The sequence below is a fragment of the Bactrocera dorsalis genome, chromosome 1 (genome assembly GCF_023373825.1).
Source record: "Bactrocera dorsalis isolate Fly_Bdor chromosome 1, ASM2337382v1, whole genome shotgun sequence".
Taxonomy (NCBI): domain Eukaryota; kingdom Metazoa; phylum Arthropoda; class Insecta; order Diptera; family Tephritidae; genus Bactrocera; species Bactrocera dorsalis.
The window spans coordinates 32,634,027-32,659,416 of NC_064303.1; the positions used below are offsets into that span (position 1 = coordinate 32,634,027).

Here is a 25,390-nt window from a genome sequence, read left to right on the forward strand (position 1 = left end):
AACTGCCAAAACAATAACCAACCCCAATGAACGTGAAATCGGAGCAACGAGGATACTCAAGAAACAGTAAGCTTCATTTGGTTCTGCCTGATAAATTTTTTTTGTTTGTTCTCAAAAATACAACAACCGAACCGCAATTTTCTGTCTACTTGCCACTTGTAGCATTTGAGTGGTGCAATGAAAAACAGTTACGGGCATTGTTTATGTATATATGTACGTGTATTTTTGCATTACAAAAACAAACCAAGCTTTCTTTGCAAATTTGTAAAATTTCAACCAAATTCAGGTTGTGTCTTCTTTCACATAATTGAGATTGATATGATCGGGGTGACCAGCAAATAACAGAACAGATTCCCAAGTGTAAATAAGTTTTAAGCTGTTTACTGAAGCCTTGACTCTATCAAATGAACCGCTCAATTAGATAAGGCCTAAATAAAGGAATGAAATGAACTTAAATTAACTAAAAACCAGTATTATACAAACATCCATACCACAATTTATCATAATTAGCATTAGTTTCTAAATATTCTGAACAATATATTTAAAGTAACAACAAGGAATTCACACTATCTCTTTTTTTTGGTTCCCAATCATATTAATTTAATTTTAAAAATTATATGGATACTTTCCAACCCATATTATTTACCGTTCCATATGCAACTATGCGGCAAATTGTTTCTCACAAAAAGTCAAGCTCAATTATTCTCAGTGCTTACGTAACCACTTTTTGCGCGTTGAGATATATTCACAAGTAGAAGTGTCTACTATAAGTAGAATATAAAACAAAACACTTCATGACAATTACATACTCATATATTGTTCACAGAATTGCTTGCATAACGTGCAAGGGTTTCTCACATACATATATAAGTATACTGTTTAAATGTGACCAGTCTTTTGTTTACTTGTCTGGAATTTTACAGATAATTTTTGCTGTAGTCTGCTCCATTGTCCGTATATGCAATGCTATGATTCGGCATAAATGTACTTTAAAGCACAAACATATACATATATATGAACTTCTATCCACATATACATGTAGCCACAAGTTAGTATGCTTTTTGCTCTTATTAGGAATCATTTGATTTTGCTGGTTGCTTAGTCACATAAAAGGCTGCAATTACTCCTATCTTTACTATACTGGTGTTTATATTTATGTTCGAAATGTTGTATGTCGGGTTTTCGAATAGTGTGTTTTCTAAGTGTCTTTTTGCCGTCGGTAATTTTTTTCTTTGTATTGTATAATTTTATCATCGAAATATATACGCAAGGACAACCTTTACAAATTATTTAATATTACTATCAAAATAGTTATTCTCCAATTGTAACTTTTCGCCACTTTGGTCCATTTTATGATAGTAATGACCGTCCACTTGTGATCAGTATTCCTCGCATTATTGAAAAATTCGGGAGCATATTTTCTTTGCATAATGTTCAGGTGCTAATAAGATAAAGAACTGCTCGAAGAAATGGAAATATTGCTGCCGGCCAGGCAAGTGTTGTTAAAGACTACAATTTACTGATTTTAAGACGTTCTCAAGAATTGGAACTGTTTTAAACCACAACCTGGCGGATTTTGTGAAAAGATTTGCTATTAAGACTCGTACACTTGTTGATTTTGTGTTGGAATAACTTGAAAATGTTAACGATTTTTTAAGAAAATCATCTTCATCGATGAGGCTCACTTTCATCTTATTAGTGCGGTAAATATTGTATAACGGGTGGGCCATCTAACGTTCTAAATTTGAATTATCTATAATTCGACATTGGAAACGTCAAATACCATTCGAAAAAAGACAGATATTCAGTAAAAAATCTAAAATTTACGAAATGGGGTCGCTATTCACTAGAAGAAAACTGGGATATATTGAATCATTTCCACCTCGATGGTTACGTTAACAAGCAGAATTGTCGCGTTTGGGGCACAGAAACCCCGCACGTAATCGTCGAGAAGCCAATGCAGAAAGCACGAATCACTGTATGGTGCGGATTTTGGTCTGGTGGAATCATCGGCCCATTTTTCTTCAAAAATGAAGAAGGAAGGGCAACCATCAATAGTGAGCGATATCTCGCAATGTTAACCGAATTTTTCTTCAAGAAAATTGAAGAGCAAGACTTGGACAACATTTGGTTCCAGAAGGACGGCGCTACGTGCCATACAGCAAACGCTACACTCAGTCTTTTACGCCCTATCTTTAAATTTAAAATTTTCGATGCATAGACTTAAAACTACTTTCTTTTGTGCAGGTATATATTTTTGCAGCTATTGGGGCATTATAACTAAAAATATACAATTAGGGGTTTCATATAATCTCCTAAAGTCATAAGTTATTATATAAAAAACCGAAAACAGAGCGTTGAGAATTAAATTTGTGTAAACTCATTTATGTATATAATCCAACAATAATTTGTTTAAAATAGTATAAAAAATTAAGATTTTTTTGTGAGTCCCCTAAATAATAATTTCGGCTATCCGTATTTGACATTAGTTCCAGTAATTGAGATTCAATAATTTTAGATACATGTCCTAAGTAATCTTCAACTCGCAATGCGTAATATTTTTTTTTTATTAATTTACTACTTTGGCTTGAGACATATTTCTAAAGTGAGAAACAGATCGTACCTCAATAGCTCAAACCAAAGGCTCCTTTATATATACAAAAAAACATGTTAGGATTTAACAAATTTGTTTTTTCTTTCATTTGTTCTATTTTCATTAATTGAAACTGATGTGCTTGTGACAACTAAACTTTGGCATCTCAACTATGCTGCTGTCATGTCTTAATACGTGTGATGGTTTTTCGCTGATATGCTTTGGGTCGTCGTCGTCATAATATTGCTATGACTTCATTTTATCGCTGCTTGCTTGCCTTATCCACCGCAGAGATGGAAAATCATGAGGATATTAGAGATGAAGCATCTACGAATTTATTAACTGACAAAGGTGAGTACGAAACGTAATATATGATGAATAAGAGAAAAGACGTACTTAAATTTAGGCCATAAAGCTTTATTGTTATACTCGTACAGTTGTAGGTAGGTTTTACTATATCTTAAACAGAAGATTTTGTGAAAATATGTATTACTTCCAAACAGTAACAATAGCTAGTCATAATTCTGCGTCAAGGCTCTTACAACTATATTTATAAAACAAAATCATTTTCCCAATTTCCGGTAAAAGACTGGGCAGGCTTAGCGTCCAATAATTAATCAAGGCAACTTTTGATATCCATTGAGGCGTTTGGCATCAACCGCAATAAATGTAAACAGAATGATGAGAAAAACTTCCCAACCGCTGCTTTTTAAATAACTTGTACCAGGTTTAGCAACATGAGGCCGATTTTCTTCTTCTTTACTGGAGTAGACACCGCTTACCCGATTATAGCCGAGTTAACAACAGCGTACCAGTCGTTTCTTCTTTTGATGGACAAGAGATATTTCGTCTTGCCCTCATTCAGGGCCAGACACATTTGCTTTGTCTGGAGAAAGCAGAACTAACGGCGAGAGTGTTGAAGCCAATGTTATCAGTATCATCGGCGCTAGCCAACAGCTGTACAGTCTTATAAAAGATTGTACCTTCCCTGATTAGTTCTGCAGCTGGAATTATTTTCTCCAGCAGCAGATTAGAGTCGCACGATAGGAAGTTGCCATGTCTGAAACCTCGTTTGATATCGAACGGTCCTTCCGGAACGTGACGGGGCTTTTGGAAATGCTCAACGTCAGTTTACACAGCCGTGTTGATTTGCCGGGTTTAAAGCCACTCTGATATGGTCCAATCAGTTTGTTGACGGTGAACTTTATTCTTTCACACAAAACATTCCATAGAACCTTATACGCGATCTTGAGGACGTTTATCCCACGGTAGTTGGCGCATATTGTGGGGTGAATTTTTTGTGGATTGGACAGAGCACACTTAAATTCCAATTGTTGGGCATGCTTTCGTCCGACCATATTCTACAAAGAAATTGATGCATGCTCCTTATCAGTTCTTCGCTACCGTATTTGAATAGCTCGGCCGGCAATCCGTCCGCCCCTGCAAGAAAATGCTCCAGCCTTAAGACCTTCTGTGAGCCGACGCATTTTTTTTTTGTAGAGTTTTCGAGCATCACCCCTGTTGACCAACTTGTCAAGCACTTTATACTCTCGCATTTTCGCCTCTTTCTATTTCTGTCTGCAAATGCCTCTCGCTTCCCTCTTCAACTCTCGGTATCTATCCCATACCGCACATATTGTGGTCGATCGTAACGTTGCGGGGTAGGCAGCCTGTTTTCCCTCCGCTGCGACACTCTTCGTCGTACCAGCTGTTTTCCGAAAACAAATGCTTTCTGTAGCAGCTGTACGTAAGGAGTTTGAAATTCCGTCCCACAGTTCCCTTATACCGAGTTGCTGACGAGTGCTCCAGAGAGCAGGAGTGCAAGTCGAGTTGAAAATAGTTCGGCTATCTGTTGTGATTGCAGCTCCTCCACGTCGAACCTTCCTTGTGTTTTTTGACGTGCGTTTTTTGTTACACAGAGGCGGGGATGAATCTCCGTCGATCTCCGTCCACACATCTAAAACACTGGAGACGTGTCTTCCGTCTATTACAACATGATCGATCTGGTTGGTCGTTTTCCGTCTGAAGACAGCCAAGTGGCTTCATGAATTTTCTTATGCTGGAATCTAGTACCATAGATAACCGTATTTCGATTGATATTGTGGCGGGGTAGCTCTCATGGCGGGGCAGCTCTCAGAGGTGCGCTCCGGGCACTCAAAGAAGGTAATTTTGTTCATGTCGTCCTTCTCTTTCGTCAGTGCGTGGGCGCAAATCAGTGATATGTTGAAGAACTTCGCTTTGATGCGGATTGTGCCTAGACGTTCATTCACCAGAGTGAATGGTAGTACTCAGCGACGGAGTCTCTCTCCCACCCCGAATCCTATGCCAAATTTGCGCTTCTTTATATGGTCACTGTAGTGTATGCCACAAGGCGCTACTCTCTTAGTCCTTGTCCCGTCCATCGTATTTCTTGGACGGCGGTAATGTCAGCCTTCGTTCTAATGATAACATCAACCAGCTGGGCAGCGGCACCTTCCCAATTAGGGGGCTGGACATTCCAGGTGTATGCCCTCAAATTGTAACCCTTAATTCGTTTGCCATGGTCGTCATCAAAAGGGGGCCCCCAGCAGAGGCTGGTTGTTACTTTTCATTGGGTGCGTTTTTTTTATATGGCGGGTCCCAAACTCAGCGGAGAGGATGGTTCCCCTTTTCACTTAGCTCGTCTTCGAACGAGGTAAGGGGTTCTTAGGTTGCCTAGAGGATACTTGGTCAAAGATCGTGAACTGCTTGAGCCATATGTACTTGAAAGAATCGTTTGTAACCACTCCCAAGTGAATGGCGATCAGAGAACTTTCCTCAGTTGCGTGAACTTCTACACATAACTCCATCATCCTTTTTCGACAATCAGTCGTTTCAAGTTATTGAGTTGGTGTTGGTAACATTTCTTATTAATGGTTTTATTGATTTTATAAGCTCATATCACAGCAAGCTCTTTTTATCAAATCAAATACAGAGTATTCCCTGAGTATTTGACTTTACCGTAGATTTAGCCGGTCGTTCAGGTTTCATACTCGTATAACATTTTTGGTGTTTAATGAATTAATTTTTCATCGCCAGTCAGAATCAAATAAAAAAGAAACTTTTTATAGCATTGAAGCAACATTTGTGACAGTTTTCAATGCAAATCAAAGTTTTCAGTTAAATAAATTTGTACAATTTATGATATCGCATTTCAATCTGACATCATAACATACAGAGCCTTACTTTGGCGTCGTGGTTACGTCGATGTACGACGAAACGGGTATTAATAAGAATAGTTATCAGCATTTCCATAGTTTATTGAAGTTCTACCAAAATGCCAAATAAGATATACCGAAAATGGAGAGAGAAAAGAGAAAGTGGCCTAGTAGAAAAATTTGACACAAGCATAAAAATATACATACTCTTACATGTTTATGTATTCATCCAATACCGACTGAACCACATAAATAAGTAAAATATGTCATTTGTATAAAAGATTAAGGCTAATCACTTCAAATATGCACATTTTGATAAATAAATACTTTTACGACTTAAGCTTCGGAACACACAACTGACTCTGCACGAACAGCAGTTGTTAACAATAAACAATAAAAGAGTCTTGAATAGCACATACATTTAACATGGGTAGCTTGAATAGCTCATTTTGATTTTGGGTAGTTGGAAAAGACTTTTCGTATTTTTGATCAAACTTCAACTTATTTTTTCATATTTATACTAATAAATAAATAATCAAATATGTCCTATTTTGGTCGACCACTGTTTGCAATCTTTCCGTTAGAGACATTATTCCATCAGTGTAAATCGAAATTTCGAAATTTCCAGAACGGAAGCGCGCGAACCATTGTTGTGCTATACATACTGATACATCATCGTCTCCGTAAACTTCAGAAATCACGAAACACGAAAACACTTTTTCGACTGCGTAGGCTGCTATATATATCTCTAGCTTAATAATGAAAATAGGATTATTTATCAAAAAAATGTTTTTTATTGTTTTTCAAAATATTCCCCATCAAGATTTATATACTTTTGCATGCGCTCAAACCAATTTTCGAAGCACTTTTTCCACTCCGATTGAGACACCTCCAAAACATGGTTTTTGAATGCTTCAGCAGCATCTTCTGGCGACGAAAATCGCTGACCACGCATTATTTTCTTGATGTATGGGAATAAAAAGAAGTTATTGGGTGCCAAGTCAGGGCTGCACGGCGGATGACCCATCAATTCGACGTTTTGCCGGTCAAAAAGGCGCTGGTTTGAGCCGATGTGTGAGAGCTCGCATTGTCATGAAGCACAATGATTCGTCTTCTCTTGTTCGTTTTTCGAATTTCTCCGAAGACTTCAGGCAAACAAATGGTGGTGTACCACTCAGAATTGACCGTCCTACGTTGCTCAAGCGGAACAGTCGCCACATGACCAGTTTTGCCGAAGAAACAGGCGACCATTTGCTTCGAAGTGCTGAGTGATGTTATACTAAAAAATGTAAAACTTTCCAATGGAAATGTCAGATTGCACCTGGCAACACTTAGTGTTGCCTACGCCAGAGATATATATAGCAGCCTACGTACCTAATATTATAACAACTTTCTTGTTAACGATGACACCAAGAACCGCTATTAAGTTTGAAAAGTCTCATGAGCCACAAATCTATCGTTTAGAAAGTTATGGTCTCATCATAGACAATACGCTACAATGTGTCATTGCAAAAATTGAACTCAAACAAAATGTAGCAACAAGTGAGTAAACAAATATGCTCAGCACATTTTACCAATGTCAAACATTTAGTATTTATCACCGAATTAATATAATGTTACCAATATGGGTATATTATTGTTGAATCATTGCGGCTTCAAATAATATCGTGCTGATAATTTATATATATTAATTCAATGTTCAGTGAATAATTATTCACATGTATGTTATATTAGTACGTAGGCATATGTATGTACATATCAGCAAAAGTTAATCGCATATAAATGACTGAACTTATTCTTATCGCACATCTTTACGCTTTTGTAAATCACTTTTCACTCTTGTCCTCAATTCTTCAGCATCGTTCTACTCGAATCTCGTAGTACTGAGTACTCGGCATTTCGATTACAAGATGTGTGTCTATTGGAGAATCTACTTATATGTACATATGTACGTGCACGTATACTATTGCTTTACGTTCACGCAGTTTTTCATTCACTTTTGTTGACAAATGCGTACTCAAGTTTCTGTGGTGTTTTCACCGCGTGTGAGCATAAAAGCATTTGAGAGAATATGAAAATATCTCTACCCAAAAGCGTGAAGTGGTAATCCGTAAAGCAGAGTAGTAGCGCTTTGTGAAATATTGCCTTAAATATTCAATTTCCTTTCACTCCGCACAAAAATTTTTCGGAAGGGCTAAGTTCGGGTCACCGAAAGCATTTATATTCTCGCATGATAAAGTGATAATCGAGATTTCTTTATCCGTCATTTACATATTTTTATATTTTGCTGTAAAATTAATAATTAGTTCTTGAGATATGGTTTTTGGTCCATAAGTGGGCGACGCCTCGCCCATTTTCAATTAAAAAAAAAAGCCTGGGTGCAGCTTCCTTCTGCCATTTCTTCCGTAAAATTTAGTATTTCTGACGTTTTTTGGTTAGTCGGTTAACGTACTTTTAGTGATTTGCAACATAACCTTTGTATGGGAAGTGGGCGTGGTTATTATCCGATTTCTTCCATTTTTGAACTGTATATGGAGATGCCTGAAGGAAACAAAGGAAGGAACTATCCATATTCACAAATTCAAATTTTTATTATTTTTAAACATTGGTAAAATAATTTTTTTTTTCTGAGCAGTCATATTAGGTGAACATTTTTTCTACCTTTACAAGTTTGATAAAACTTGCTATGCAGTAAATTAATACATAAACTGCAATTTTGCACAGGGTATCGCAGTAAAAAGAGGCACCTGTGGGTAAAAATTTTGAAAAAGTGAAAGTGGCCGCGCCATTTAATATGTTTAATGTATACATCTTCTAAACTACTTGTTAATGCGAATTTTATGAGAACTACTAGCGACTGTGTGAAAATGGATGAACTCGGAAAATATTCGGCTTTACTCCCCATATAACGATAATGTCCAAAACTACTTAAATCACTATAAAACCATTACTATTTCGCCAGAGACATTAAATTTTACCTATGAGATAGTGTGAGAAGGCTTTATAGGAACCAGTATGAAAAATTACATATCTCGGGACCTGACTGAACGATTTGGACCAAATTTAATACGTGAAATTTTTTAACATTTTGCATTTTGCACTAATAATTCATTTAAAGTATTCCAGCTTAATATCCAAAATTGTCTAAATCCAACTTAAACTAGGTGCCGAATATGTGGACCCCAGCATCTTTAGTTGACTTTTAACCGAAAATATAGCGTAATATAAGATTTTCGAACTTCCAGGTGACTTCGTCATGATCTAATATTTGAGTTATCTCAATGAAAATTTCAAAAATAGAATCCAACATTCGAAGGACATCATTAAGCAGGTCAAAAAGGAAAAAAACTTCTTTTACAATATTGTGACTGGTGAAGAAACGTGGTGTTTCCAAAATGATCCCGACACGAAACGCCAGAGTGCTGAATGGAAGGCACCGAATGAGCCGAAACACAAAAAATCGCGCACGCAGAAATCAAAAGTGAAGTCAATGCTGATTTGTTTTTATGATTCCAAGGATATTCATAAAGAATTTCCTCTACCCGGCCAAAACGTTAATGCGGTATTTTACCTTGAAACTTTGACGCGTTGGGTACGTCGTATTCGACGTGTTCGGCCCGAATATCGCGAAGATGAAAGTTGGCGTTTGTTGCACGATAATGTGCCGTCTCATAGATCGACGCTTGTGACCGATTATTTGACCAAAAATCACATTTCAACCATTAAGTACTCTCCGTGTTCACCTGATATGGCACCGTGCGACTTCTTCCTTTTCGGAAAAATGCATTTTCCCATGAAAGTTAAGCGTTATGCAGACGTAGGGGCCATTCAAAAGGCTTGCATCGGCTTACTGGCGGCCTTACCGGCCAACGACCTAAAACACTCGTTCGACATGCTTTTGGACCGTGAAAAAAGCTGCACAAGCAGAAAGAGACTATTTTGAATAAAGTAAATTCATTTTGCCGAAAAAAACATTTGTTCTGCTTTTTTTTAAGTCCTTTTTACTTTGAAACGCATCTTGTATATACAGTAGGGCGAAAACTTATTTTATCAGGATTTTCGAACTTTCGGTTGTTTTTAAACCATGTTATTGGTGGTTTTATATGAGGTATCTTAAGAAAACACAGGAAACTTTTTTTTATTATGCGGCATGATAATATTTAATAGATAAAATCGGGTCGATAATACCCCAACTTCCATATACTACGTATAATGATTTTCGTTTTTCTGCCAAATCTTATGCCGAATTTGACGTCTGTGTATAAGTTACGGAATACATATACATATAAAATTGCTTAGATTCCGATCTTTTGGTTGACGTTTTATATCTTCCCCTGGCATTGATTTCGGCATTGATTCTTGTAAGTTGCAAGAGTATAAAATATTCGGTTGCGCCCGAACAATGCTTACTTTCGATTTTTTCTTGATTTCCCGTAAGATAAATAAATAACTAATAATAGTAAGGGAAGTCAAAATATGAACTAATACTATTTTTTTATGACACTTAAACATTACCTAAAATTCATGCCTCCGGACCATATTAACCTTTAAAGAACTATTTGATTTAAACAAGCTCCAAAACACTTTCAAGAAAAAAATTATTTTAAGTCCTCTTTATATTACAGATTTGCCAAAATTTGGTGAGCCATTACAAAATGTCACGGTACCAGTGAGTCGAGAAGCGATGCTGCAGTGTGTTGTCGATAATCTGCAAACCTACAAAGTAAGTTGTTAAAAACAAGTAAACATAAAAATTACTTATATACAAATTAATGGTCAATCATTCAAACGACAAACCAAAAACCAAGAATTTTTAATTAGTTAAATAACTAGATAATTACCAGCTTTATATAAAAGAGTTTGTGTAAAGAACATTGAACGCCGAATTTCCTAAGGATTTATCCGCACCACAAAACGACATATTTCATAGACTATACACTCAAATGCACAATGATTACCACACACTTCAGAACGGGCATTCACGCACATTGCCAAGCTTGATGTTCGTGCACTCAACCATTTAACAAGTAAATTGCTATGCGTCAAAACTATATGTAATCGTGTTTTTTCGTTATTTTGTCTCATTGGATACATACCAATATTGTTAGCACCTGATTTAACACCAAAACTCCGCTTGTAGTGGTTTTGTGCTTACTTTTGACCGTTCATTTCTCAGAATGCGGGCCGTTCCTTCCTTGGGTGTTGTTTGCCTTTCTTTTTTGCTTTCTTATCCAGTATTTTAAATGGCAATCGTTATACGAGTATATCCACATAGACTTCTAAGAAATGCCAGCAACGAAAATTTTCAATGAAGTTATAGTCGACTTTCAGGTACCCAAAAAGTAGGATTGTCATTTTGACATACATGATAAGTTTTATTGAGTACAAAAATATTTGTACAATCGATGTCAAGCAAAGCTAGTGGTAAGCTTTCTTAAATTTTTTGGCCTTTTTGGTTCGTTCGAGATTTTCTTCAATTTTGTTTTTTGTTAAGCTTTTATTAAGCTGAAGTGAACTAAATTATATTATCTAATTATAATTATAGTTTTTAATTTATTACGTTTAATAAGTAAAACACAAACTAGCTTTTCTGCACTTAAACAAAAGCGGCCGATTTTATTAAACTTAGTGTTTCATAAAAAAAAATAAAATAAAACCTTAATTACAATTATTGTGTAAATTAAATTAAATTAAAATAAATAAAAAAATTAATTTTTTTCATCGCATGTCAGTTTCTTACATTTGGAGCTCATTTTGTAAAGCTCAATAACTTTCATATGATTTTGCCTATAACTGAATGTGTCTTGTTTTTAATTATTAGTAATTTTGATAAATACTGTAACATGTGATTAACTTAACAATAAATCTAAATAAAAAAATTCTATACCGCAAAAGTACCTCTATAAAGTGTTGTCAAATATGCACAACACTTGAAAATTTCGAGTGGTTAGCTTTGCGTGGCCACGAGTGTATATCCATATAAAGGGTGATTTTTTAAGAGCTTGATAACTTTTTAAAAAAAAAAAACGCATAAAATTTGCAAAATCTCATCGGTTCTTTATTTGAAACGTTAGATTGGTTCATGACACTTACTTTTTGAAGATAATTTCATTTAAATGTTGACCGCGGCTGCGTCTTAGGTGGTCCAATCGGAAAGTCCAATTTTGGGCAACTTTTTCGAGCATTTCGGCCGGAATAGCCCGAATTTCTTCGGAAATGTTGTCTTCCAAAGCTGGAATAGTTGCTGGCTTAATTCTGTAGACTTTAGACTTGACGTAGCCCCACAAAAAATAGTCTAAAGGCGTTAAATCGCATGATCTTGGTGGCCAACTTACGGGTCCATTTCTTGAGATGAATTATTGTCCGAAGTTTTCCCTCAAAATGGCCATAGAATCGCGAGCTGTGTGGCATGTAGCGCCATCTTGTTGAAACCACATGTCAACCAAGTTCAGTTCTTCCATTTTTGGCAACAAAAAGTTTGTTAGCATCGAACGATAGCGATCGCCATTCACCGTAACGTTGCGTCCAACAGCATCTTTGAAAAAATACGGTCCAATGATTCCACCAGCGTACAAACCACACCAAACAGTGCATTTTTCGGGATGCATGGGCAGTTCTTGAACGGCTTCTGGTTGCTCTTCACCCCAAATGCGGCAATTTTGCTTATTTACGTAGCCATTCAACCAGAAATGAGCCTCATCGCTGAACAAAATTTGTCGATAAAAAAGCGGATTTTCGACATTTCGAACCGAACACTGATTTTGGTAATAAAATTCAATGATTTGCAAGCGTTGCTCGTTAGTAAGTCTATTCATGATGAAATGTCAAAGCATACTGAGCATCTTTCTCTTTGACACCATGTCTGAAATCCCACGTGATCTGTCAAATACTAATGCATGAAAATCCTAACCTCAAAAAAATCACCCGTTAAATAGGTGCGATGTGTGCGTTAACACATTTCTATTTACAATTTGTTCAAAACCGTAGAAAGTGAAATATATATATCGTCATATCATATATCAATAAATAATGTTTGGCCGAAGTGACTAAATGATTATTTGAACATAAAACGTTACACGCACTTTTAAGCAACAACAACGTACTCTACTCTTTTCCACCCTTTTTATCCATACATATTTATATATATTAATAAAATATAGAACCACTGGACTAAGTATTACTCGGAGAACCTAAAAAATATGTATGTAAACACAAAATGATCAGCGCGACGAACTGAATCGATTCCATTCCCGACTATGTAAATAATCTCGAGATATTACTTTGAAATTTTGTATATGTCCATTTCTCTTCAAGAAGGTGCTTACTTGTCAAAACCGGACATATCAGACAAATATAGCAAATAGCTGCCATACAAACCTAATGATTGAAATCACATTCTTGTATAGAGAACTTTTTTATTTGACGAGGTATGTTCACAAAACTCAGCATGCATTATACCTAAAACAATAGTACAGTTAGCGAAGAATTTGTGCATATCTTAGATCAAGTCCTTTTGACAAAGTATGTACACGAAATTTTTAACAGATTATTGTCTAAAGCAACGGTATAATTTATGAAGAGATTATTCAGATCAGACCACTATCGTATATATCTGCCATACAAAATAAAATCAAGCTTTTAATTTCAAATACGTTCTAAACAGTAATAGCTGCTGAGGTGGAGAATTTTTTTTAGACACTTAAGAAATAACGCATAACTTAAATTAGTTTTTTTTTAAGTTTTTGTAAAAATTCATTAAGCATGTATTTTTTGAGGACATAACATTAAAAAGCTTAATAAGTAATATTCTCTACAATAACTTTCAAAACGCGTATTTCTTTAGACAGTGACATTACATCTGCCCCTTAAACAAACATTAAACTTTTCTTGACCTATTAATAGGGTACAAATAACGCCAAATAAATATACGTACGTCAACCGATAACAATATGTATATAGCTATGTTTTCATGTATGTATAAGACACGAATTCGTCCACGGAAATTAAGCTATTCATCCTAATGAACTTGTTTAACTCCTTAACCACAATGGACAATACTCATACTCTACCGTAGCTGATTCATTGAGAGACTCACAACGGCCGCAAGCCATAAAGCGTATATTAAGATTTATAAATACACTTACAAGTATGTATATATTCATCAGCTTATGTCCTCAATTATACAAATATATTTGTATATGTATATGGCAGCAAGACATGGACGTATGTGTATATATATATATGCAAACTCTGCTTAGTACTGGCTAACAAACCGTTTAACTATTAAACTAAAGGTAAACAAACAATTTTCTCATGAATTTTCTTCTCTCTTTACTTTTCCTTCTTTACTGATTCTAAACTACGCACACAACTTCACATATGTGTAAATGTGTTCAATGTGCTGTGGAAGTCCGTGGAAAAATCAACTGGCATGTCCAATGAATAAATAAACAAACCGGCACACGCGGCCCACCTACACGCACCTATACTAAATGAAAATACGCAAATACAAATAAACAAAAACAAACTAATGACCGAACGTGCATATGAATGCGTGCTTCTTGGGGGCTATGTACTATTTGCTAATATGAAAATGAATGGTTTATATCGAACGGGTTGACACGTCTCGAATTATGCTTTACCTATACACAAACACGCACCTTCACGTTCCTGTGCGCCATATGATTATTTTGAGCCATCGCCTAGATTGCATGGCTGCGCGTCGACACACAAACAATACTGACGATACAAAATCACGTTATAACGAAAAACCACCGAATGAGCATAACTCATGCTGAGAAGCGTGCTTGGATATTGAGAATACGTGACGTCAAGGAAGCGGACAAAGGCTGGTATATGTATGTGTCAGATCAACACGGATCCGATGAAAAGTCAAGTTGGTTACCTGGGTGTTACGACAAAATTAAATGGGTCAAAATGCTTATATATTATAATATGAGACATACGTATTCAGAGTAGTCAAAAATATCTTTAAGTTATGTTATCAATATTCTTTAAGTTAAATTTAAGGAAGAGGAATATGCACATCAAAATGTATCTCTGAAAATTTTAACTCTTAGTTTTAACTTTAAATACTTCTTTTTTTGATTTTTGAAGTGTTTCATACATTTTGTGGGAACATATAGTTTTGCAAAGGAAAAATTGTAGGAAATTACTATTTACTATTGTCACAGGATATTTAAATATACTCCAATTTCACTATATGCACTCTCTACTGAATAAAGTTGACCTTAAATTAGTTGTTTTAATCAGGCTGATATTCGTCAAACCACGAATGGTCGCACTTGGATAGACAAAAATGTCGATCCACTGTGAGACCTTAAAAGTTTGCAACTACCAAAAACTTAAGTTAAGTCGTAAGGGTTGATCTTCCTACAAAAGATAGGGCTAAATATAATATTAATCAGCGGACTCTCTTAGATCTAAGAGCGGCTATAACCACGTATGCGGTGTCTACGTAAAAAAAGAAGGAGAAGATACTCGCAGATCGACAAAGCGTTTTGAGCTGACCACAAATTTGTTAATTTGTGTATTGATTGAGATATTTCAATCTCAGAAAAGCAAAAACTGAACAGCAGAGGAAAAAATACTTAGATGATTCCATCTCACCTTTACTCAAATATTTAACTGCACCGGGTGTGAGCCTATCGGACTGTGTCCATTCAAAACACCTACAATTGCAGCAAGATTGACTTTGCTAAGAGCTGGTAGTTAAAGGGCCCCTAAGTTTTATTTTGGACCAAAAGCATCTTGCAACCACAAAAGTTTTGTTTTTGTTGACCACGAACCTATCCATGAATCTCTGAGTCAGAACCAGCTCACATGAAGTGCACAGATCAAGCTCTAGAATGAAAAAGGCCAACTGAGCACCGATTCGTTCATAGTGTGATGAGATTAGGATAAGATCCCTAAGTGCGGATTTCTTTTAGAAACAGAAATTTTCAAAATAAAGAAATATTAAATCGTTCTTAATTAGATATTTTGAAACAATTGCTTTAAACTTGAATATACTTTTAAGTATTAAACTAAGAATTTTCTACGAAGGAATTTTGATCTTCTTAACCAAAATATATTAATCATTTCACAATTCTTTTCAGTATTTACCCCTAGTCCTTAGTCACTAGTAATACTTGTATATTATATTAAATAGTATATGATGTACGAGGGCTGTCCGATAAATAACCGACCTAACCATGATGCACGCGACTTTTTCAAAATTTTTTTTTTTATTTTTCTACATAGTCTCCTTGTAACTCCACACACTTCTCCCAGCGATGCTCCCATCTCTGCAACCCTTCCAAACAGTACTTGGCGTCGCTTGGTGCTAGATCCGGTGAATAAGGTGGATGGTCAAGCAGTTCGAACCGCAATTCGTGGATTTTCGCCATGGCGACTGTTGAGGTGTGAGATGGTGCGTTGTCTTGGTGGAACAAGACTTTCTTTTTTTGCAAATGTGGCCGATTTTTCGAAATTTCTTCCTTTAGCTTGTCCAATAATGATGCGTAGTATGCTCCTGTTATAGTTTTTCCTTTTTCAAGATAGTCGATAAAAATAATTCCATGGCTGTCCCAAAAAACACTCGCCATCACTTTCCTAGCCGAATACACAGCTTTAGGTGTTTTTGGGGCTGGTTCCCCCTTCTCAATCCACTGTTTAGATTGGTTTTTTGTTTCGGGCGTATAATGATGAATCCAAGTTTCGTCTACAGTTATCAATCGGCGCCAAAACTCGGTCTTATTGCCTCTAAACTGAGCCAACAGAGCGCTGGAAATATTCATGCGCGCACGTTTGTGGTCTGGCGTAAGCAAACGCGGCACCCAACGCGCGAACAGCTTTCTCATGCCCAAATCTTGGTTTAATATGTGACAAACAGTTTCTTTTGACATCTTCATAATCTCAGCTATTTCCCTAACTTTAATCCGGCGGTCGTCTAGTACCAATTGATGAACTTTAGCGATGTTATCGTTAGTGGTTACAGTTTTTGGACGCCCAGGACGTTCATCATCTTCCAAGCTCCTGCGACCACGTTTAAATTCAGCTGCCCAAAATTTTACGGTGGTAAACTATGGTGCAGAGTCACCATACGCAGAGTCCAACTCATCTTTGATTTGTGAAGGCGTATTGCCTTTCAAAAATAAAAATTTAATTACAGCTCGATATTCAATTTTTTCCATTTTGGGGAAATCACCGAAATAGACTCACAAAAACGACTGTCAACAGATAATTGCGCAAGACAAATTTCTGACATTTTGGCGAGTAGCTATTATAATGTGCACTATTTGAAGTAAAAACTTTTTTTTCAGATGTGCCGCTAGCTTCACGTTGAGGTCGGTTATTTATCGGACAGTCCTCGTATATAGCTCGCAAAATACTAATTCTATATGAACTAAATTTGTTCTGAACAAATCCTTTCGATATCTTTTCAGACAGTAAAAATGTATGAAATCGGATTACAACCCACACAATTCCTCAATCTACAGTTAAGTTGAAATCTATTAAAGGTGGAATAACTCATAAAAAACATTCTTCAGAAGCTTTGAATTTCGCACCCAAAATGAATTATGGTGATATATTGCTGTTGGTGGCGTTGTAGCGGCAGAAAATATTTCTGATGTAATTTCGAGGAATAGTACCGAGTTGAAAGTCCTTGGTCGAATTAAAAGTCCGTTCAGGTTGCTTAGATCCTGTTGTCGTGCTCATTGGTACCGATATTCTTATGTGGAAATATTCCGGAAATGAAAAGATCGGACCACAACTCACTCTACTTCTCATAGAACACATTTTAATTTCATTTTAGTATTTGCTTGTCTTTACAGAATGTAAATTTTGGGAATAAGACGTGCGTTCTCACGCCTAAAAGTTGTCGAAATCGGAGCGTAATTCTTCAAGCCTTCAGATACCGAATATACGAGTATGTTGTATGTACCTCAATGCCTTTACCTGATCGAAAATGTCCAGTTCGACGTTCCGTACTTTTTTAAAGAAAAATCACAGAAACTTCAAATTTAATGGGGAATGTTTATTATCATTGGAAAGAACACCCTTTCAAATTCATTTTTTTAAGATTATCTCTTTAAAATGTTGGCGCGGCAATGTCAGAAATGATCTGTTCGTTGAGTTAAATTTTTGATGACTCGTCCGAGCATTTTGTCTAAGTTCTGAAACATCAAAACATCAAACGGAGGATAACACAGCATCTTGGTATGGTACGAAAAGTGAAATTTCTGCTCACCGAAGTGTTCCCTATAAATCCATTAACTTATGCTGCATGTGGGAAAGGGCACCATCATATTGCAACCATATATTGCCGAGATCACGAGCTTCAATTTCAATCATCCAATAGTCGGTTATCATGGTCGCCATTGACGGTTGGGTTCTCACCGTTATCATTTTTGAAAAAGATAGATGATGATTCTTCTTCTTTTGAATCTTTTCATGTTGTTCTTCGTCTTAATGGCGGCAATTTTGCTTATTTACATACCAATAGCTCTCATCGCTAAACAAAATTTGGCCTAAAAACGTCGAGTCTTCTTGAAACTTTTCAAGAGGCCATAAAAGAAACGATGTCACCTGGGAAGGTCAAACAGCTTCAATTTTTGCACAAGATGTATTTTGTAAGCTTTTATCTTAAGATCTCGACGTAAAATGCGCCGAGTCGTTACAAACGTCAGTCCAAGTTGCTGCGAACGGCGCAGAATCTCAAGTTGAGCGAAGCTTGCGAAGCAAACCCTTTAGAGAAAGTGAATTTTCGTAATAAAGTTGAACGATTTGTAAACGTTGTTTAGGTGTCAGTCTTTCCATGAAGAAATATCAAACAATATTGAACAAAATTGACCTCATACTTTATGTTAGTGAAGGTCCAATAGAATATTTCCTGCTAGAAATTAGGTTCACGAGGACATCAACCAGCTGGGCAGCGGCACCTTCCCAATTAAGGGACCGGACATTCCAGGTGCATGCCCTCAATTCGTAGTCCTTATTTCGTTTTCCATGGTCGTCATCAAAAGGGGGGTCTCTCATCCGAGGCTGGTTGTTGCTATTCGCTGGGGTTGTTTTTTTACGTGGCGGGTCCCAAGCCCAGCGCACAACCCTATGTAGGGGATATTTCGCCTTCTCACGTTAGCTCGCCTTCAAACGGATGTTCTTAGGCTACCCAGAGGATACTTGGTCAAAGACCGGAAGTCGTGAGCTGCTTGAGTCATATGTAAAAGAATCGTTTCTGGCCACTCCCAAGTGAATGGCGATCAGAGAACTTTCCTCACTTGCGTGAACTTCTACATATGACTCCATCCTCCCGTGAAAGGAGAATCGACACACATCACCTCTTCGTCGATTTTAAAGCTGCTTTCGACAGTACGAAAAGGAGCTGCCTTTATGCCGCAATGTCTGAATTTGGTATCCCCGCAAAACTAATACGGCTGTGTAAACTGACATTGAGCGGGACCAAAAGCTCCGTCAGGATCGGGAAGGACCTCTCCGAGCCGTTCGATACCAAACGAGGTTTCAGACAAGGCGACTCCCTGTCGTGCGATTTCTTCAATCTGCTGCTGGAGAAAATAGTTCGAGCTGCAGAACTTAATCGAGCAGGTACAATCTTTTATAAGAGTGTACAGCTGCTGGCGTATGCCGATGATATTGATATCATCGGTCTCAACACCCGCGCCGTTAGTTCTGCTTTCTCCAGACTGAACAAGGAAGCAACGCAAATGGGTCTGGCAGTGAACGAGGGCAAGACGAAATATCTCCTGTCATCAAACAAACAGTCGTCGCACTCGCGACTTGGCACTCACGTCACTGTTGACAGTCATAACTTTGAAGTTGTAGATAATTTCGTCTATCTTGGAACCAGCGTAAACACCACCAACAATGTCAGCTTTGAAATCCAACGCAGGATAACTCTTGCCAACAGGTGCTACTTCGGACTGAGTAGGCAATTGAGAAGCAAAGTCCTCTCTCGACAGACAAAAAGCCAAACTCTATAAGTCACTCATAATTCCCGTCCTGCTATATGGTGCAGAGGCCTGGACGATGTCAACAACAGATGAGTCGACGTTGAGAGTTTTCGAGAGAAAAGTTCTGCGAAAGATTTATGGTCCTTTGCGCGTTGGCCACGGCGAATATCGCATTCGATGGAACGATGAGCTGTACGAGATATACGACGACATTGACATAGTTCAGCGAATTAAAAGACAGCGGCTACGCTGGCTAGGCCATGTTGTCCGAATGGACGAAAACACTCCAGCTCTGAAAGTATTCGACGCTGTACCCGCCGGGGGAAGCAGAGGAAGAGGAAGACCTCCACTCCGTTGGAAGGACCAAGTGGAGAAGGACCTGGCTTCGCTTGGAATATCCAATTGGCGCCACGTAGCGAAGAGAAGAAACGACTGGCGCGCTGTTGTTGACTCGGCTATAATCGCGTAAGCGGTGTCTACGCCAGTAAAGAAGAAGAAGAAATTAGGTTAATACTCCTCCTAAAGAATATCACGAGTTTACGTAATTTGGTACAAAAAACGCGTTACTTGATATAACAAACGTTAGTGGGGTTGTTTGTTAAAATCGATTAGAGTGCTGAGCTGTCCGTTTGTCTGTCAATTAGTATTTACACACATATGTAAGTCTCTCAGTTCTCTTCTTCCAAAGAAGCTACTAATTCGGAAACACCCATGTCGAAAAACTATATGATATAGCTGAATCATGAGAATCAAGTCCTTGTATGGAAAACGTTTTCATTTGGCGAGATATTTTCAAGAACTGATTAATATCTAAGGAAATATTGCATCCTTCGAAAAAGTTTTTCAAGTCGTGTCACTATAGCATATTGCTGGCATACAAACTAAGCGAATGGAACTAAGTTCTTGTAAGGTATCTTTATATTTGTGACAGATATTTAAGATTCGATGCAACAAGCAAAGCTAGCGTTTTTCCTTGTTTATCCTTGGAAATACAGAAATTAGAAATACACAAAACGTTAATGAAATGAGATTTAAAAATTTTCTATATTTTAAAAGTTTTGAGTTTATTACAGCAATTTTAATGAAATATAAATTTCAACATATGTGAAATAATAATATTACTAATAAAATAATGACAACAACATCCCAACATGATACGCGAATCTGCCCGCTGGCAAATTTCTAACACTTCAACGCTGCTGGTGCTACATACAAATCACGTGCCATGTCTAAATCATTTATTGCGTCATGATGTCGTTGACCATGGCTTCTTCGCTGGACAACATAACAATGATTGTGCAAATTATGTCATCACCATGCAACGCTATACAATGCAACATGAACAATAAAATTCTGACTGTTTGGTCCATTACTGTTTTATTTGCTTCGTAGTTGTTACGGTACTCGCTTTTCGCGTACACAGTTCCACCAGATATCCTCGATTATCCCACCAGCACAGATATGGTGTTACGAGAGGGCACCAACGTAACACTGAAATGCGCAGCAGTTGGCTCACCAACACCGACCATAACGTGGCGACGTGAAACCAAATGACCTTCTGACAAATCACTGTCCGTTTTTTGTTTTTATAAATAAATACATTCATTTCGAATACAAAATGGTTCTTTATGTTTATGTATTGGGTGTATAATAGTTAAATAAATTGTTAAAATGACACGTAAAAAATGGTCCAGTACATAGGCTGCTATATATATTTCTGGACTAGGCAACACTAAGTATTGCCAGGTGCAATCTGAAATTTCCATTAGAAAGTTTGACATTTTTTAGCATAACATCACTCAGAACGTTTTGTCATTTAATCGTGAATTGTTTTATTTACAGCGAATTAAAAAATTCATCTCGGCCAAAAAATGGAATTAACTCGTGAACATTTTCGTGTGATCATATTTCACAACTTTCGATGTGGATTATCACGACAAGTGTGCATCAATGAACTAAAATCTTTGTATGGCTATGAACAGGCACGTAGGCAGGGGGGGGGGGGGGGCTAGAGGGCTGAAGCCCCCCCCCGAAATAAGGAAATTTTTTAAATAAATCGCAAATAAAAAAGATTTATCACTGACTGAAACTTTTATACAAAACTCAGCTCAAACCTATAACAGTCGTACGCAACTACACTAGAAGGTGACTTAAAACTTATCAAACGTCATACTTAAGCGTTGTACAGATCTCCATCTTGATATGGCGAAGTTGGTTGGACAGGGATATGATGGAGCAGCAAACATGTCAGGGCATTTATGTGGAGTGCAAACCAGGATAAGACAACTGTATCCAAAAGCACGATATGTTCATTGCGCTAGTCACCGATTGAACCTTGCGCTTTCTAATACTATGTCATTACCTTCAATACGGAACTGCCTTGGTATTGTCAATGAAATAGCAAATTTATTTAGAAACCATTCAAATGCAAACACAACTTTCCAGGACGTTATACAGAAGCACGCACCAGAAAGCAAAAAAAGACGACTTGTTCGCCTTTGTGAAACAAGGTTTATAGAAAGGCATGAAAGCCTTATAAGCTTTGTGGAGCTTTTCAAATTCATTGTACTAAGTTTGGAAATAATTTCGAGTAAGACATGGTCCATTTCGTCTAAAGCATCAGCCTTCTTAGCAGCGGTAGAGAAAAGCGATTTTTTGCTTAGTCTATTCGTCTGTGAGCAATTGTTCAGCTTAACGCTGCCACTGTCTGTGTAACTCCAAGAAAAATCTATGGATTTTGTATCAGCAATGAACCGAGTCAAAGAATTAATAAGAACTCTGCACCAGATAAGAGAAACAGCGGATGGTTTTTTCAACGATATTTTCCAAACAGCATCACAAATGTCTAAAGATCTTTATGACATAGATCTTGTAGTGCCTAGAGTGACTTCGCGTCAAACTACTAGTGCTAATCCACCTTGCACAACCCCTGAAAGCCACTTCAGAGTTACAATATTTATTCCATGCGTTGATGCTCTGATTCAAAACATGACAGAACGTTTATTAGTGAATGAGGATATACTCTCGTCATTTCAAATTCTACTCCCAGGTTTTGCTGCAATTGATAATGCCGAAGATTTAAATTATATAACTATTTACTTCGAGGAGCAAATATCAATGACAGCATTAAAATCAGAATATCGATTGTGGTGTGCCAGCTTATCAACAATAGATCCAACCATAGAAGTGTTGAAATTACTGCAACATTGCGATGCAACGTATTTTAAAAATATTCACTACCTGCTTACAATTTTACCAACTCTTCCAGTGAGGACCGCTTCCTTCGAAAGAACTTCTTCAACCTTAAAAAGAATAAAAACTTTACCACGCAGTGTGATGGGCAATGAGCGGCTGAGTGCACTTGCTGTTATTGCAGTGCACTGGGATATTAAAATAGATCCAGATGAAGTAATTAATGATATGGCAAACAAGAAGAAAAGAAAAATATTACTTATTTAAGTTACAACTACCAAATAATTTAAGTAATACATATATGAATTTATATTGTTTTTTTTTTAATAAACAGAAAATTCAAAGTTTATATATGTTTTTACTTCAGCCCCCTCCGAAATGAAAAGCTGGCTACGGGCCTGGCTATGAAGAACCATCCTATAACACTGTGAAAAACTGGTACAACGAATTCAATCGTGGCCGACGCACGCTCAAAGACGAATTCCGTGAAGGTCGTCCAAAAAGAGCCGTTGTGCCAGAAAACATCGATGCCGTACGTGAACTGATAACCGAACCGTTATGTAACATACCTTCAGATAGAGGCATGCCTATGCATTTCTCCCACCAGCATACATTTAATATTGCATGGACTTCTTCTTCTTAATTGGCGTAGACACCGCTTACGCGATAACACCTGGCCGTAAAAAAGGTTTGTTCTCGTTGGATCCCGCACAATTTGACAATCGCTCAAAAAAAGGCTCGTGTAGATTGGTGTAAAGAAATGCTGAAAAAAGACGTTTAGAAGATCGTCACAGGTGACAAATCATGGATCTATGCGTATGAGCCCGAAACAAAACAGCAATCGACCGTGTGGGTCTTCCAAGACGAGCCAAATCCAACGAAAAAAAAAAAAAACATTTTCGTTGATAAATATGCCTACTTTCATTATTAGGCCAGAAATTGCGGCCGCAATTTTGATTTCAAAAAAATCTTAAAAAAGAATATTTATCTCGCAATAGCGCTATGGAGAATTTTTTTTTCGTTCCCCAATATGCTCTGTTTCTACAATGAATACTGTAGCGACAATAAAATATACTTTTTTACTAGCGGTTATTCTTTTAAGCATTTATATATGTACCGAGATTAAATCTGCTGAGCTTATATTATGATTCTGACTTGTTGATGTTCAATGTTCTTGTGATCTCTTTAGTTTTATTCTACATTTAAATTAGATTTACAGAAAGGCTTATGCCAAAAAACTTACCGCTTCTATATAATAATTATTTTCTTCTTAAATTCACTATTTTAAGCAATGTTTGTATAGAACGTTTTAGGTATGTTACTAACCTTACCTTACTAAGAATGTTATTGTTGTTTAAAAAAGTTGGTTTCTCAAAAACACCATTAGTTATGAAGTTTTATTGACTTTCAAAGATCAGTCAGTTCGAACTTTCCATTTCCGAGATCTTGCATGCTTTCAGTGTCCAATCTTTATATATATAAATCTTCTGACCGTGTGTTTGCCTAGGAACTGCTCCTAAACGGATGGGCCGATTTTGATGAAATTTTGTGTGTACGTTCAAGGAGATTCGGGAAAGGTTTATATTTACAATTTGGTCCACTGGAAAATGTTTTTTAAATTATTTTTTCATTTTTAATCAATTTTTAATTTTGGAATGTTTGACCGATAGATGGCGCTACCATCGCAGTATCCAATATTCAAACCTTAAATTGGCGTAAACGTGTATCAAACAAAACGATGCCAAAGTAAAAGGCGATATCTGTGGATATACATAGTTATATCATTATGAGGAAAAGTAGGAAAATTTGACAATTCTAAAAAGTAAATTTTTTCCATACACATTTTTTTTCAATTTTTGTTTGTTTTGTTTTTCAATATTTTGATTTGTAAATTATTTGATTCGTTCAATTTCGGTCGCTTGCTTTTTTATTTCGTCTATTCAAAAGAAAAATTATTGAAAATTATTCAGTGAAAACTTTACGTGTGTTTCACACAAAGAGGTCAATTGCAGATTGAAATTTGTTACGATTCGTAACTTACGAAGCCACCAAGAGGTCGACCTAATATCGGTCGGTGTTCTTTTTGCCAACAAAGTATGGCAGGCCAAGGCAAGGCAAGGCAAGAAGTACTCCCAGGATGCGGAGACATACGTTCGGAATTATAATTCGCGGTCAATCAGCAAGTGATCGTCACGATGTTACAGCACGACTTTTCCTACAACAGTTACGACGTTTGATTGTCTTTATCTTGAAGCAACGTATATGTGGTGCTGTTGGATGAGATGTACTTTGTTGAGTGGCAAAAACCTCTATTTTGCATGCACACATTCTTCTTTGGATGATGGTTACACCAGATCAAATTGATGAAAAAATTTCTGCGGAAATTCCTGAAGTAGAGAAAGATCCAGTATTATAGGAAGTAGTGGAAACCAATATGATTCATGGACCTTGCGGAC

The 25,390-nt window shown here is 36.9% G+C and overlaps 1 pseudogene; it reads left to right on the plus strand.

The window, feature by feature from the left end:
- Positions 1-2,886: 2,886 nt before the first annotated feature.
- Positions 2,887-25,390, plus strand: part of LOC125777434 (opioid-binding protein/cell adhesion molecule homolog) — a 52,446-nt pseudogene continuing 29,942 nt past the window's right edge.